The sequence below is a fragment of the Callospermophilus lateralis genome, unplaced genomic scaffold (assembly GCF_048772815.1).
Source record: "Callospermophilus lateralis isolate mCalLat2 unplaced genomic scaffold, mCalLat2.hap1 Scaffold_177, whole genome shotgun sequence".
Classification (NCBI taxonomy): Eukaryota; Metazoa; Chordata; class Mammalia; order Rodentia; family Sciuridae; genus Callospermophilus; species Callospermophilus lateralis.
In genome coordinates, this window is record NW_027512821.1 from 2,211,445 (window position 1) to 2,223,826 (window position 12,382).

The following is a 12,382-nucleotide window of genomic DNA, read 5'->3' on the forward strand; positions in this document are numbered from 1 at the left end:
TGAACATGTGATCCTCCGGTCTCATCTTCAGGAGCCACTGGAATTAACAGGTGTGCTCCAAATTAAAGTTTGTAAGAAAATCAAATCTCCTTCAATTTTCCTGCTCCATTAATTAGTTTCAATACTGCTGAAGAAACTTTTCATTTTAGGTTGCCAGAGCATCTGGTTGTGACATAGTTTGGGTTATATGAGAGAGCCCTGCCAATTTGGTTATTAGCAATGATGACACATGGTGTGAAAACAGCAATTTCCCTTGAGGGGTTAGAATTATTTATAGCTGGGGGGGCTTTGACATACCATACCCACTTTTCTAAAGCTCCTCTGCTTCAATTAGAGCTCCCCATGATTTTAAATTATAATTCTCTCAAGGGATTTTAATTGTCTACGGCTTTGGGGAGATTGTACATTTCAGGTTTCCCTCCCCAAATGATTTCTGGTTGCAGTTTTTTTTATAACTCCTGAATTTTTCCTTATGCATATGCCTAATCTCTTTCTTTCATTATCTTCCATCATTGCCCTCCCCCCTCCAAATCTGTACATGGCTAACTAACCTACCTAACATCTGGAATCCTAAATAAATCCTGCATCCTGATGGCCTCCCAAGTGTATTTTGAAAAACTCTTCCAATGCTGCATTCATTGCAATTTTTGTTTTTAATTTCCATACCAACATAATAAAGAGGAAAGCATTGTTAGAAAGAGAGTGTTTGGTGTGTGATGTGTCAGTTCCCTGTGTGTGATGTGTTGTGCCAGTGACCTTGCCTTCACTTTGGAGATTGATGTCCATGTGCTGTTTCACTCCTTTTCACACTTCTCTCACCCAACATGAAGGACTTGTAAAATATTCCACAAGAGTTTGTATATTACAAGAGCAAAACTGTCACTCAAAATTCACCCGGAGTCACTCTCTGTCACTCGTGTAGCTTGAAGAAAAGAAAATGTATCTAAACTATGATTTAAATAAAGAACTAAATTTACAATTAATTGATGATGGTTTCTCCCAAATAAAAGAAAGTCTTTTCAAATTCTCGAAGACTCAGTGGGCCTGTTAAGGGGTAAGTTATAATTTACTCTACAGGTTTCACAAAGGTAGTTGTCTATGTTAGTGAAAATATTTGAGACCAATAAATCCTGATGCCTGGGCAACAGTAGGAGGCACTTATTTATGAATTCTGCAGAATGAACTACGCCTCTGGGTTTTTACATTAGAATTTCTTAGGAAATATTTTACATTAGAATTTTTACATTAGAATTTAGGTTTTTACATTAGAATTAGATTTTTACATTAGAATTTCCTAAGAAACCATTGTATGAAAAGCTTCAGATTAAGTAAGGAGAATATTCCTCTATAAAACTAGCATCCCAGACATGAGACAGGACATATATGTGTACTATGCACATGCACACACACAGACACACACACTCACAATATACATTTATATATTTGTACATATATAGAGAGCATACATATTTTATATATATGTAAAGACACACACACACACATACACATACATATATACTTTCTTTTTTTATAAATGATAATGCATTGAATATTGTGTGGGCTCGCTCTCATGCACAGAGGAGGTCCACAGAACAGGGTAGAGGAGAGTGTCGCTGCGGAGTTGCTATTCAAGACCTCTGGAGACCAAGCAGGAAGCAGGTCTTATTTTATTGGACAGTTATCATGTATATGTACTCAGGCAGCCACCAATGCAATTTCTGCTAACTGTCCTTGCAGCGACCAATCAAGGAGGGAGCCGCGGAGCAAGGCCGCTCAGACACCCTTAAGGTATGCCATGTATGCAGTACGCCATTCACTTGTCCCCACAGAATATTGCAATTAGAATGACTTTTTTTCCAGTCAGTAAAATTGCCTCATAAACAGGACTGGGTATCGTCTTTCAAACTCTCCTCATAACCAGAATTACCAGAAATAACTGTTAAATATTCACATTCCTAGACCCCAGGAGCAAGACTAAAATATTTTTATACAGTGAGCATAGGATTAATGTTGAAGAATATGGTCACCTACCTGTCCTCCAGTCCCACCCTAAACTTCTCTCATTACAGGGCCCTGCCATGGCCAAGAGGCCAGCCAAATTTAACTAGCTCCTCCTAGAACCGGGCTCTGCTAAGGCCATATAAAAGCCAGACCCACATGCAGTCCCGGCTGCCATTCTCCCCTCAAAGATGTGCCTCTCAGGTGCTGAATAAAGCATGGATTTTCCATGAGGTCTCCCTCCATTTTCTTTTTCTTTTTTTGTTCTCTTTTATGTGCTTTCAAATGTGTGTTCACGAGATTCACGAGTGAAAAGAAAAGTTATTAATCTAGATTATAATGTTGTCAGATTCAGAACTCAATTAGATAAAATGCTTCCTGTATCTCATCATTCAAAAGTCGTGCTTTGTAGGGCAGACCTTTCATGGGTCTTTTTAGTCCCCTGATTTGTTGTTCTTGTAAAACAAAAAGATATTCTTCTACTATCAGCACCTGGTTTTTGATCTGCTCTTAACCAGTTTACTACAACTTCCAAGTTTGAAGTACATTTTTCATAAAGGAAAAAAAAAATGGAGAAGTAATAAAAGAGCTTTTTATTATGTGATTATTTATTGTTTACAAAACCCCTTAATTCTGATATTTTAATTGATCTTTACAATACCACATTTTATAGAAAGCAAAACAAATAAGCTGTGGATTATTTTGCACAGAGTGCATTTCAGTACAAACAGGTATAATTAAGGAAAATTTTGAGAAATTTTTTTTAATTCACCAAAAATTTATTAAAGATTCCAAATTTCAACTTACAAGAGAACATACATTTTTTGTTTGTATTGATGTTATTACTTTAAATCTCATATGTATTTCTTTACTATAAATTATTTCACATATAAAAGCACAATGTACATCAACCATAAATAATAATATTTTAGCACTCACATAAGAAATAAAGAACCATACAATTTCATTTTTATGAAATGTGCAGGTAGGCAAAGGTACCTCAGAAAGTAGATTGATGGTTTTCTGGTGCTGGAGTTTGTAATGAAGGCCACTTGAAGCTGGGTAAAATTGATTTTGAGGTTGATAGAAATGTTCTAAAATTATATTGTGATGATGAACAATTCTGTAAATATACTAAAAAAAACTATTCAATTATACACTTAAACTGGGTGAAGGAGATCACTGAATCATTACAATAAGGAAAATAATTTCAAAATGTAACCTTGAGTTCTCAGGATAAGTAACAGATTGACTAACAAAATATTTTTAAGAAAGGACACTTACAAACCTTCAAATCCTTATCTCCTTGAATGGTATTACATACTAAATTTATGAATAGAATAATTATTTAAAGTCCCCTGGCCTACCAATAGATGGGAAGTGTAAGAGTTCCCATAACTAGTATAGAATTCACAATATCTTCTAACAAGTTTTAGCCTTTATACCTCACAAAATATTTAAATAAAGGAAACTAATTTGCTATCTTATTTTAAGACATTATTTGAACGATAATATTTTTTTCAATTAGATGGCTTTTCATTTCTTTCAATAATACAAATTTGTTGCTAAAATTATACTTATTGCTTGTGAATGAATATTTTTAAGCAAACATGGATGCGTATATAAAAATCACCTATGGTTCTAAAATCATAATTGAATATATGCAAAATCTTTGAAGCAATTCATTGAACAAATTCAATAATTAGTGTAACAACACTTGAAAATTTTTATAATGTGCTTTTTAAATGAAATCCTCCACTTTATGATAAATATAATTGGAACTGTTACTATTGCTTGATCTTTCATTTTTATGACTACCCAATAAATACGTTGCCCAAACTAATAAAATCAAATGACTTGTTCTCTTACCAATCCAGAAGCATGCCTACTAGCCTCAGGGGCCTTTTCCCTTGGCCAATGACACATGGCATATACTGGTTGGGTGGTACATGGAACTATGATTCCATCCCATGAACTTACTAATATCCCATTAAGGAAAGAAATCTGAGGTCCACAAGTCTCTAGGCATTTTAAAGTTTTCTCACAACTAAATTAACATAAGCAAAACAAGGTTCTTAGGGTGTATGGATTGGCTTCTTTTCACATCTGTTTATAATTGAGATTCAGAATGGCAGATTATTTAGTTTTGCTGCTAATTACCACAGATTAGCAGAAAAATCTCTAATAAAAATTAAAAAGGCAAAGGCAGGGAATCCTATATTTACTTCTATCTTTCCATTCAACTCAACTTCTGACATATTTATAAGATTCATGGATTATGACACTTCTCTTGAATTATTTTAAGTCCTTAGTAAAATGTGTCTGAAACAGTATGAAAGCGATGGCATTTTCCACAGGCAAGAGACCAAACCAGGAATGTCCACATGAATCATGGATGAGCTCCCTTGGTGACCAGGAAAGATTAATCCAGAGTTATGGAGTCCTTTACCATGCAGATGATGTCAGTGGTTTGCCTTGGATGAATCCCACCTGGAAAACTAAAAGCATGTTCACTTTTTGTTAACATTTGCATTTGGAAGACACACCTATGGTATTGGGAATGTACACTTGGAGAATAATTGAAGTATATTTTGAGAGGAAAGTCTTAATAAAATGCAGCTTGGCATTTTGTTCAATAGGATTCTCACTGTCTGCACTAACAAAAATATTCCTTCTTGGGGAGTTAGAATCCCCAGTTCTGTGGAACTCAGAGCTACAGGAATGAGGAACAATTTTGTCACTGAGCCAGTAGGACAGATGGCTGAAAGGGCCATTCCCCTTGGTTCCCAGGCTCCATTTGTTTTTCCCATTGGAAGCACAGTACCATATAGAGTTATTGTCTAAGTCATATACCTCTATCTACAGGATGGGACCCTATCATTGTAAGGTGGTACCTCTGAAGCAATGCATCTGTTATCCCTCTAGAAGCCAATTTCTAATGCAACAGGCAGTCAGTGTCTGGATACAACACTATAGACCAAAGAATCCTATGGTCATAGGCCCACTCCTGTATCTTTTTTGCTGTACAGTGAGTGCACTGGTGGTTTGACGTGAACTTATAAGGGATCATGCCTTGGTATCTCCGTGCTCTGTAGGGCATAGTGATGCTGTCAAGAAAGTCAGAACATAACCAGGGTATGTATCTATTCTTGTCAGAATGGATTTCTTGCTCCTCCAGAATGGAAGGTGTAGAGAATCAGATATGACTGTGTTACTATTACTGTCCTTGATGGAGTCTGCCTGCAAACGGGATATTCTGTCAAGGTATAGATAGGTAACAGCGGACCTGCCTGCTCGCAAATGAGAGGCTCCTTCAAGGTTTAGATAAGGTAACAGTGGACGTGCTTGAAAACGAGGTGTTTGCTGTCCTTGGGAGGACTTGCCTGCAAACGGGATGTTCTGCCAAGTGGGCTAGGAGGGCGCTGAGAAAATTTTTATTATCTGTTCTTAACAAAGAGCAGAGCTCAACATACTCCAGGCTGAAAGTAGATTAGCCATGAGAAGCGGGTCACTTCTGATTAGAAAGTAAAACTTCTGTATGCTATGTTTAATTAGCTGAAAGACCTGATTTATTGATGTTGGAATGCTGCCTTCTTTGTTCACAATACTATAAAAAGATTGCTTGTACACAATAAAGGACTTTTTTTTTTTGCTGCTGCTTCGCTTGCTATGCTTCTTCTTCTTCTTTCTTTTCCCATGCTGACCTGCAAGTGAATTACTGCTACAGAAGGAGCCCATGGAATTGACTTGCCACAGGGTGACTTGTTGGTTTCCTCCAGGAATGATGCTGTATCAGGACTCAGGATTATTCTCTGTTAGTGGCAGATCAGATGCTTGAGCAGTGGTGTGTAGATGAGCCATTCTAACAGGGATCCCTTGTTACTGGTCCTGTCAATAGCCTCCATCTCTAAAAAGTGGCCACTTCAGTCACTTGCTACTGTGTCAGCACTGGAGTGGCTGATGGCAGGAGATGGTGGACATCTTGTGTATTTGGTCTTCATGCCTCCTTTAGGCAATGCCCTGAAATATGGGACTTCACAATTTGATAACAAGTTCATCCAGGAGATGGTATGTACTTGCTATTAGAATGACTCCTATAAACATAGAAATGTTTTGACTTGGCTCAATAGAGTTGAAGTGTCAAAATTGTCATCTTAGATAGTAAGGGAGGAAGTTAAAAAATTGGGGGAATAGGCTTTCTGGAGTGAATATGCTAAAATATTCATGGAAAAGCCCCAAATCCCTAGAAAAGATTCATCATAATAACAATGTTTCATGAGAAGGTCCAGAGGATCTACTCTTGACCAGAACTATAAAGAATGTGCTAGTAAGAGGGTCTGCAGAATCACTAAGAAATTCAAGTGATGCTTTCCCCCATAGGTAAGGCAGTTATTGGAAGGGGCTGAGAATCAGTTAAGATGCATAGACCCCAAAACAATAGTGCCCCTGGAGATGCTCAACTATCAGATGATGAGAGATACCATTATTGTAATAAGCCAGAAGATCAAATGGTGATCAAGGGAATTTGGCTTACATGAAGGTATGGAGATGCTATACAGGCACAGCATTCCTGGGCATTGTACATCCATCCCATAGATGAGCAAAAATGATTTTTCTTTTCTTTTGTTTTTTTTTTTATAACGGGGAAGGAGTCAGCTATCTTTGGCAACATGTGAGTCTCCTTGGAATGGTAATTAGTGTGGGTACTAATTTTAACCCTTTTGGTATTTAAATAAAACCCAAAATTCAGATAGCCCTGTGTGTCTTGGCTTTCAAGACTTAGAGATGTGTTGGAGTCCTGTGGCTTCAATATTTCTGACATAAAAAGAAGAAGAAAGATGATGTTCTTTTATGTTGCTGACACCCTTGAACATAATGAGAGCCCTAGTACTGGCTGTAGTCATTTAGCATCCTCAGGGATGTAAGAGAAGTTTTATTATACTTCCGAATCAAATCAAATAACAACAACAAAAAAAAATAATGGCCACAGAGTAGGAGGTTATGGTGTGTAGTGTCAGAAAGCAAGGAACACTCTCCAGGTTATATTCTCCAAGGAAATTTTATTTCCCAGTAGTTCTGTGCAGCTATATCAAGTATGTTTGTTTGTAATAACCTTCACCACAATTAAAGTACAGAACAGACCTGTCACCCCAAGTTTTTTTTTTTTTTGTGCCATCAGTAAAGGCACACCTGTGGACGCTTTCACTTTCTTCTTCATCTAGATTATTTTAACTCTCTTAGAGTCTCTGCCCTCCTGTGGATCACTTGAACATTTTTTAGAGTTCTTTTTTTATTTACTTAGAGTGTCTTTGATTATATTACTTTCTGTAGTGTTTTAAGTGGCATTGTAGGTCTTGCAATACATGTGTGAATACTGGCATCACAGTGTGCTGGTATCAGTGTTTTACCTCTTAGAGTGAATAGGTGTAGAAAGTTTGCTTCTATTTGGGTCCCTTCGTCCTCTCCATTTAAAAGATGTAATCACCCTATGTATTTCCCTTACACAGTGGGCACTACACCAAATGGTGTTGTGATTATTGCTTTGATAATCAAAGGAATGGTCCTTTATCTGAGAATGCTTTCATTTCCCCTTCATTTCTGAAGGCTATTTTCACCAGGTAATAGAATTTGTGGTTGACAGTGTTTTCCCTTCTGTGCTCGAGACAGGTCATGCCACGTCCTCCTGCCTTTGTGCCTTCAGATGATAAATCTACTGTTATTTGAACTCAAGTTCTCTTATACCCATATGTCATTTCTCACTGGGCATGCTTAAGAGCTGTTTGGTGTCTTCTGTTTTCAGAAGTTTCAAAATGATGAGTCTTGGCATCAACTTCCTTGAGTTTATTTGCTTAGCTTCTTTGAGTGATTTGCTTAACTTCTTAATCTATTTAGGAAATTTTTAATTATTGTTTCTTTGAGTACTTTTTATTATCATATTCTCTCCTCCCCTTCTAGGCTCTACTGATCTGAGTGCTAGATCTATGGATTATCGCCCCACAGGTTTCATACTCTGTTTCTTTAGTTTTCTATCCATTTTTTCTGTCTCATAGTTCTATCCATTTCTAATGTTCTATCTTTAAGTTCACTGATTCTTTTTTCTGCATTATTCATTCTGCTATTGGGTCCACCTAGTCTTTTCATTTTTGTGGTAATTTTAGCTCTATAATGGCTGTTAAGTACTTTTCAATATCTTCTATGTCTTTGGACATATTTTCCATTTTTTCCCCCAAGAATATTTTGTATTTGTATGTGGAAGCCTTTTAGGATGGCTGTGTTCAACTCCTTGTCAGGTAATTCCAACATCTCATTCATCAGAGTGTTGGCTTATCTTCTCATTCCAGTTGTTATTCTCCTGGCTCTTGGCATGACACATGAGTTTTCAAGGGATCCTGGACAGTTGGAATATTGTGCTTTCAGTCTCTGTGTCCCATTTTGATCTATTTTAGCAGGTAGACACCTAGTCTGGGTTTAGAGCTTAGGTCATGCCCTGCCTCGCTGGCGTGATTTCAATGACAATTTAGTGTTTAATTGCTGCAGCACCACTCTGGGCTGCTTTATTTGCTGGGTACAACTGGGGCTCCTACCTGATCTCTATCAGTACCACATGTGTGCCTAGAGTATGTGCTTCTGCAGCTGGTGCAGCTAACTCCTGAAAGAGTGGAGATGCCAGGCTGGAGTGGGCAGAAAGCTCTTCCCCTGGCTGCCCTGTGAGTGCTGCCTGTAGGACAGAGGGCATCCTAACTGGCTGCCTGGTGCTTCCTAGGTGGAGGGTGGGAGACACTCCACAGGGCGCATCTCACTCATTGGCTCTACTGTCTGTTGACAAAACCTCAGCAGTTCGGCCTCTAGTATGAAAAGTCCCAGGCTCCTCTTGACAACTCTTGCCACAGAGTGGAAACAGCCATTTCCCCTACAGAGTCCTGATTTACTTTAGTTGGATTTGGTGATTACTGGGTGGTCTGAAGACAGTTAACTATTGCTTATTATATTCATGGAATTTCATCACTTGAATGTGTTAAGCAATAAGGGTTAGCTACCCTTTCCTGACCTCACAGACTGGATTTTTTCCCCTTTTTATTCATTTCCACATGTACCCATTCTCCCTTTTATAGCACTTCTCACTCTTAAGATCATTTATTCAATGTCTATTTTCCTTGCTAGGTGAAATTATATTGGAATCTATAATTCTGTAAGTCAAATATAGAAAGAATCAGCTACAGCTGCTGTCACCAGGACCCGCAGTAACCAGCGTAGGCTTGCCCACCTGCTAGAAGAATATGAAAAAGCAGAGCAACTCGGTTAAAAGAAAGTGCCAAGATGACTAGCTATTGGGTGTTACCCCAAAGCAGGGGGATTCAGAGATCATGCAACATTAGCAGAAAAAGACAAATGAGAAGAAGGAGGAACCCAAGTAGCTTTGCGGCTTTGTCTCCAACCCCCTTGCCCTTTGCCTGTGTGCTTGGGGGGCCAGTTCCACCATGCTTGAGTTTCCTCCTGTAGTGCTCAAAGGTCCCAGCACCAATGGCATCCCCTTCGCCCCAGTCCCTTTTGTGCTTCCTTACCCTCAGGTAGCCTCTCTCCCCCTGAGCCACTCCGTGAGGGAGATTAGCCATTCCCTGTTTTTTATTCCTGTGGGGCAGACCCCGAAGTATTAAAAGTAGCTTTGCAATTCCTTAAAAAAAATCAGCTCCACTTTAATTTCCAGGTTTTGATAGCCCATTCTTCCTTATATTCTGTCAATTTCCAGTTATTCTTAATCTTAGTTACATATTAGAATGATGCGAAGAACCTTTTGAAAAACAGTGATGCTAAGCACTGCTTCCAGAGATTCTGAATCAATTAGCTCAATGTATTGCAAAATCTTCCTAGCTGTCTCTAATGTAAACCCAGGATTAAGAACCAGTGTTCTAGGTAAAAGACTCATTCATTCCATAAGCCTAGAATCTAAACTTTTACTCTTTATTAAATCATTTATTCATAATTTTTTTGTCTTTAGTAAATTATTTATTCATTTTAATTTGTTATACATGGTGGCAGGATGCAATTCATTTCATATTAAACATATAGAGCACAATTTTTCACGACACTGGTTGTAGACAAAGTATGTTCACACCATTCGTGTCTTCATACATGTACTTACCCCTTGCCCTCTCCCTGTCCCTCCCTCCCTTTTGCCCTATTTGAGTTCCTCCATTTCTCCCATGCTCCCTCTGCCTATCACCATTATGCCATTATGAGTCAGCATCCTCATATCAAAGAGTCCATTCAGCCTTTGGTTTGGGGGGATTGGCTGACTTCACTTAGCATTATATTCTCCAACTCCATCCACTTACCTGCAAATGCCATGATTTTATTCTCTTTTAAGGCTGAGTAATGTTCCATTGTGTATATATACCAAAGTTTCCCTATCTATTCATCTATTGAAGGGCATCTGGGTTGGTTCCACAATTTAGCTATTGTGAACTGTGCTGCTATAAATATTGATATGGCTGTGTCCCTGTAATGTTCTGTTTTTAAGTCCTTTGTGTATATTCCATTACGCAGAATTTGTATAAACAGCCAAAATTGAATACAGTTAGCTCTCCTATCTGCCAATTCCACAACCATGAATTCAACCAACTATGCAGAAAAAATTGTGTCTGTGCTAAACATGTACAGAATTTTTCTTGTTATTATTCCATAAAAAACACAGTATAACAACTATTTCCACAGCAATTACATTGCAACTAAGCAGGAAATGATTTAAATCATAAGGGAGGATGTGTGTATGTGTATGCTCTATGTAAATACCATGCCATTATATATAAAGAACTGGAGCATCATGGGTCTTGGTATGCATAGGGTAGTGGGGGAGGGGGTGCTGGAACCAATCCCCACATGGATACTGAGGCAAAACTGTATGTAGGAAAGTAATTAATCACTCTCCCATACAAGCTCCTCCTGGCTTTCTCTTACACATTGTTGTGCTCACACCCTAATAGGTTTAAATCTTTGGAGTTTGCCTGCTGAAGCTTCTAGAGAATCTGTTGCTTCTCTCTCCAATTCATTCTATCCTGTACATGCTGATGGCCACTGCCCTAGTTCAGTCCTTGTTCTGTCCTTTAGTATCTTTTTATAGTTGTTTCCCAACCAGTATCCTGCTTTCATTTTCTTGCTCTTTACTCAGTTCTGTATTTCCATACATTCAATTTCATGCATTTTCTCAACTTTCTCCACCTGGTGTTTGAAGCATCCAAGACTAAGATGTCAGTATGAAAGAAGAAAAGGGAAGATAAAGAAAATCTTGGGAGGATGCTATATGTTGATTATAATCAGAGGTTCAATTTAGAAAGATTGGGATAAGGTATGGGACTCAAACAACAGTAAGAAGCTTGTCAGAATATACATGTATTCAGAATCCAGGGATGCGCCCCCAGATGGCAGCACACTGGTAAAGAGGAACAATAGTTTGGAATGACTTTCCATTTTCCCTCTGAGGGATGGTCCTCTTCCTATTCTCCCACCTGATCCATCCTTCTCTACACTTGCAGACTGTCTCTGTTCATTCAAATTTCATTGTAAGCCAGTTCTTTCTGAGGTCTACTATGCTTGCACGATTTAAAGTGCCCTTCCTCCTCCATCTCTCCAGCCATTACACCCTATTTGTTCTCTTTATTTGTGAGTTACCTTTTTACTCTTTTTCCCCTTAGAATTCATTCCCGCTCCAAAGTGTAATGCAAACTGCTTAAACAAAAGGACCTTGACATTTTTACTGATATGTGTATCTTCAAGTTCTAAAACAGCATATGGCAGGAGTACAATAAAAATTTGTTGAATAATAAACAAATGGAGGAAACACATATAGAAAATAACACAGTATTTCAAGGGTTTATGGATTTTAGACAATTCAACATAGGCTGAGAGGCAGATGTTCTAGAGTGGGCTCAGATAGGTCAAATGTTTCAAGGGGGGTGCTGGGGATGTGGCTCAAGCGGTACCGTGCTTGCCTGGCATGCATGCGGCCCGGGTTCGATCCTCAGCACCACATACGAAACAAAGATGTTGTGTCTGCCGAAAACTAAAAAATAAATACTAAAAAAAATCTCTCTCTCTCTCTCTCTCTCTCTCTCTCTCTCTCTCTCTCACTCTCTCTTTAAAAAAAAGTTTCAAGGGGGCACTTGTTGGGGATTTTGGATTTGTCCCATGCCTGATATTTTTTCCAAGTAGCTAGATAAGGTGAGAAGTTTATTTATAGCAAGCCTTAACTGTATATTGTTATCATCACGAGATAGTCTGAACACACAAATACAGGTAAATTATCCATCTCAGATGATAAGAAAGTGGGATTTGGAGCGGGTGGATGACTTGTTATTTATCTAATTATAAAAATGCATCCCACTTTATC

At 38.3% G+C, this 12,382-nt stretch overlaps 1 pseudogene; it reads left to right on the forward strand.

Annotated features, from left to right (window-relative positions):
* The first annotated feature begins 9,275 nt into the window (after positions 1-9,275).
* On the forward strand, positions 9,276-9,413 carry LOC143410389 (small EDRK-rich factor 2 pseudogene; annotated as a pseudogene).
* The last annotated feature ends 2,969 nt before the right edge of the window (positions 9,414-12,382 follow it).